The following is a 5000-nucleotide window of genomic DNA, read 5'->3' on the forward strand; positions in this document are numbered from 1 at the left end:
ATATATAACATGTACACCATTTACATATACGTATGTATGAGTTTTTGACAACTCGCCTAACCACCTATTAGGGTTTTATAACAGAATCGTTTTAGGAAGTTGTGTTATATTCATCATGATTTGCATCACGCGCGTTTTTTTTTAACATAGTTGTGTAATATAGTGAGTTACGATACTGACCCCTTGTTAGAGTAATGGTCATTCCTTTGTCACCCGGTCGTTGGATCGCGACCACTTCATAACTAGAAGCCTGTCGCACCCACTCCCACTATACTACTGTTATTTCTATAAAGCTTGCAGTTTCACTAGGCTGCAACATTCACCGTGCTGCTAGGAAACCCTCCTCTTTTACCCGGATTTGAGACAGGCAGGATTTCAATTGCAGAGATTCGAGAATGATTGTGCGTGAGGGCAATAATGTTCACTCCTGGAGGAAAGTTGCTGGACCGGGATGTTGGTAAACCAGACACTAGGTGCCCGAGAGGCTTTGCAGCTATAAGTGGCTTAAATCCAACGCTATTTTTCTCTATTTTTTTTATCTTACATGGACGAATCTGTGACGTAGGGCGCTACCAGCCGAAGTATATCTAAATGATAATTAGATATTTTCACTGGAAATATTTTAAAAAATGGGAAGAATGTTGTCTGTAAATTAAAAGTTAAGCACTATACATTTAATGTATATTCGGCTAAAAATGCAGATATTCTGAGACTGGCTGTAGCAGCCAATGATATAACTGACACACTTATGCGATTTACTTCTCTGACGTGGCTTGTACCACCTTCATTGCATTATAAAGTTTTTTTCTGGGGAAGATGAAGGTCACACAAGCGTGTATTTAGTGGGAATGAACCATTGTTTTCTTCTGTAAACACCACTTCTTATAGCCATGATGTAACAAATGGCTATAAGAAGTGGTGTTTACAGAAGAAAATAATGGTTCATTCCCATTAAATACACGTTTGTGTTACTTACAAAAAAACTTTATAATGCAATGAAGGTGGTACGAGCCACATCAGAGAAGTAAATCGCACAAGTGTGTCAGTTATATCATTGTTGCTACAGCCAGTCTCAGGATATCTGCATTTTTAGCCGAATATACATTTGTATATAGTGCTTTACTTTAAATTTATAGACATTCTCATCCCCATTTTTAAAAATATTTCCAATGAAAATATCTAATTATCATTTAGATATACTTCGGCTGGTAGCGCCCTACCTCACAGATTCGTCCATGTAAGATAAAAATAATATTCAGTTAACGAAGATCATCAAGAGCCTCAGTACATAAATGCCTAGGTAGTCACGAAATACCATATTGATCTGCTTTACCCCCTGTTCTTTCCCACTGTTTCTAAACCTCCCATTCAGTTGAGATGTCATTGGCTGGGGCTAAACAGCCGGTTCACAATAGTCAGGTAACCTCATTGTTTCAGTACATGATGCCAAAGCAAAGGTCTGAAAGCATTTGCTCTCGGTAATGCCACGGTAAATTTGCCTTTAGATGAAGTTGGCCAAATTTGTCATGCTACAAGCGCGCAGCTTTTACTGCAAAAAATAGAGCACTCTGCTTCTTTATTCTCGTTTGAGATAAAGAGAAAATGTTAGCGGAATGCTAATGGAATGCTCATGGTTGACATGCAATTAGGCGCTCGTTTTTCCAGCCACTTTATATTACTCCGTCATTCTTCTGTACTAGTTATAGAGCTGTCATCGGTGGACGGCTTTCGAATGATTTATCATCTTCAAAGGTCGAGTAAGTCACTGTAGGAGCATGTTTTTAGAAAGCGAATGGAGCCAGACGGAAAAATATTTAGCAGAAAACTACATGATCCTGGAACCGTCTGAAAGGTGTTTTTTTTGTTCTTTAACTGATTATCAAATGAATTCACTAAACAAATATAATTGGATTACATGATTGTGTACTATAAGCAACGTCAGTGAAGTAGATTTACAATGAAGCATTTGGTAGGCCACTTGTATGGGCATCGGTGATTTCGAGGGTTGCACAGATTAAGAACTAGTATTATACATATGTATATATATGTATATGTGTGTATATGTGTATTATATGTATATATATATTTATACACACACACATATATGTATGTATGTATGTATGTATGTATGTACATACATATACATACATACATACATACATACATACATACAATGATACTAAACGTATTTTCCATATACTTGGATTATACGTGAATAAACAGGTTTAAATTGAATGTGAGTTTGTTCCTTTCTTTCTTTGCATGCAATACCTCACATGATGCAGCACGTCGTATTTCTCGTCCTGATTGCACTCTCATTTTTCGACCAAAGGATAAATAAGGCAACGGCTGTATAATAACCGAAGGAAAATGACTCGCGATCACGTACTATCCTCCGTTGACACAGTCATTCAGATCTTCCATGACATTTAATTTCCAGGATCAGGAACATTCCACCTCCGGTTTTCTCCGGAAAATAACACTCTTTTCCGGTAGTAACGTCCAGTTATAAGTTGGGAACATGAACGCTGATAAGAATGTTACCTTCCTTCAATCGTTCCTTTCTTCTTGGGTTCTGCTCACTCACCCGTGGGGGTCGTCGTATCGCCCGGCATTTCACCTGTGTGTGAAAATGATAGTGTGTGCAGCATGGGTCCCCTTTGTGACAAAGAGGGGCTTAGGGGGTCCTGATGCCATCGTCGATAGGATGGAGAAATTATTGACTTTTCATAATGCTTAAGGTCGCTTGGCTCAAACCCGGAACGACATATCGCCTGTATTTGTTGGTGGTACGTTTTGACTCCATTGCCTTTCTCCTCTCGGGGAAAATTATTCTTATGTTTTATTTATATACCTAATAGAATCTATTCCATTCGCCATTTTCGTGTGTTTAAGTCAATGGTTTTAACTCGTTTGCAACTCGGTGAAATGATATTTTATTGTCGTCTCAAAATCTGATCGCAATGCTGTTTGATTTTGGAGGGTTTTATAACAGTTGAATTCATTTCAGGCCCTTTTAACCTGCCTCATACCAAATTAATGTCATTTCAATAAAATGAAACGATACTATTAGAGTATCTTTAATACCATACTATAAATTTGTGTTGTTATAGTATAATGTTCGTAATTTAATTATATATATTATGAATGATGTAGATTCCCAAAATATTAAATGAAGAGTTTTCTAGTACAGAAACTAGTTGTTGTGTCTCAGAGTGTTCCTTTACACTATAATGAATTTTGTACAGTAGTAAACAAATCATAGCAATAGCCTATATTAAAAGTGTATTCATAAATTATAAAAATAACGTAGTAATATTTTCATTATAAAAAGTTTTGCATTTACAGACACTGGATGAATGAAGCCTCAGGTGGTAGTTAAAATATCAAAGGTTCAAACACTTCTTTGCGTTAACGCAGCTATATTTTATCTATCTGTCTCCTACGCCTGCAGCAGTGATAAATGAGCCTTTTACATTCAGCATATTAACTCTCTTCTCTCTCAGCCATAATGGAAGGCTTGGCACTTCCAGACACGTGCCTGTGCGTCACAGGAATCAGTTGACTCTGGGTCATCAGCTTCCAGTTTTTGTTGTTTTTGATTAAGCTGGCTTTGTGCCAGGACGGGCTCTTGCTTATAGAGCAGCCCGTAAGTCATTCTTTAATGACTAGGTGAGATTAAGGATATGAACATGGTTCTCTTTATTATGATCTATGATTATGACAGTGAAGTGGTGTGAGTGAAATGAAAGGTTAATAGGCGAGGCTGCAAACCTCTTTAAACCCCAAGGTATCCGTCAGTGAGAGAGAAAGAACGACTGTAGCGAGTCCTGGCGAGTCGTAGATAGCGGGGAAAGATGAAATATTTATCGCAGGAGAAAAAGTCGAAAAAATAGCGAAAATCCACGGAGCTTTCATGCCGTATTTCATATACTCGATAGAAAATTAGCATCGATCATGAAGTAGTAGATATCGATGGATCAGCTTCCCACATGTCAACCCACCTGTAACTACATGTCCGGCCGCATGGCTTATATACTAGCTTCTCGGTGAGTAAGAGCCCGTGCTGGCATAAAGCTAGCTTGCCATTAAAAAACAACAAGAATAAACCAGTTGATTCCAGGTCAAGTGTAACCTTACCTCATAATACGAGGTCCTTTCCTTGAGTTTGAGTAATTAAGATTTTTTTCTTTATATTTCAGGTGAGTTTCCGTGACGTAGAAACCTTCAGGGTTGAGTTGGTAAGTGCTGACGTTTTTCTTACCAGTATGAAATCGTTTTTCTCTTCATGTCTTGAATATGATAAGTATGTTTCCAACAGATAAAGAGGGATTAATATTATTAGAGAATTAATATGAAATACACAGAGGCAAATGAACACCATGATTTTTTACTCTACACTAAATACATTCTCTCTCTCTCTCTCTCTCTCTCTCTCTCTCTCTCTCTCTCTCTCTCTCTCTCTCTCTCTCTCTCTCTCTCTCTCACGCACGCATACAAACACACGCATCAATGCACAGTAGCAAAACTGGATCTTAGTTGTAATTCTTATCTTTGTTAACTTTATACCAAAAAATTAATATTATCATGTTAGTGCATTTTCCCATGTTAAACGACCAAGGAGTTAAGTACTTAACAGGTTACTTTGCTGCAGTTTCTCTCTCTATCCTCCTGACTTACACCATATGCTAATATCAATATAACCTATATATATATATATATATATATATATATATATATATATATATATATATATATATATATATATATATATATACTGAAAACATATATATATAATATATAGATAGATATGTATATATATATATACATATATATATACGTATATATATATATATATATATATATATATATATATATATATATATATATATATATATATATATATATATATTTATATATATATACACACACACACACACACACACACATACACAAGCACACATATTACAGCCATCAACATCTCGGAAACAGTCGTAATC

At 36.3% G+C, this 5000-nt stretch overlaps 1 protein-coding gene across 8 annotated transcripts in view; it reads left to right on the top strand.

Moving 5' to 3' along the window:
• LOC136837493 (uncharacterized) overlaps positions 1–5000 on the top strand; it is a 1465013-nt gene that overhangs the window by 59888 nt on the left and 1400125 nt on the right. The gene's annotated exons all lie outside the window — the stretch shown is intronic.

The sequence above is a fragment of the Macrobrachium rosenbergii genome, chromosome 59 (assembly GCF_040412425.1).
Source record: "Macrobrachium rosenbergii isolate ZJJX-2024 chromosome 59, ASM4041242v1, whole genome shotgun sequence".
Lineage (NCBI taxonomy): Eukaryota > Metazoa > Arthropoda > Malacostraca > Decapoda > Palaemonidae > Macrobrachium > Macrobrachium rosenbergii.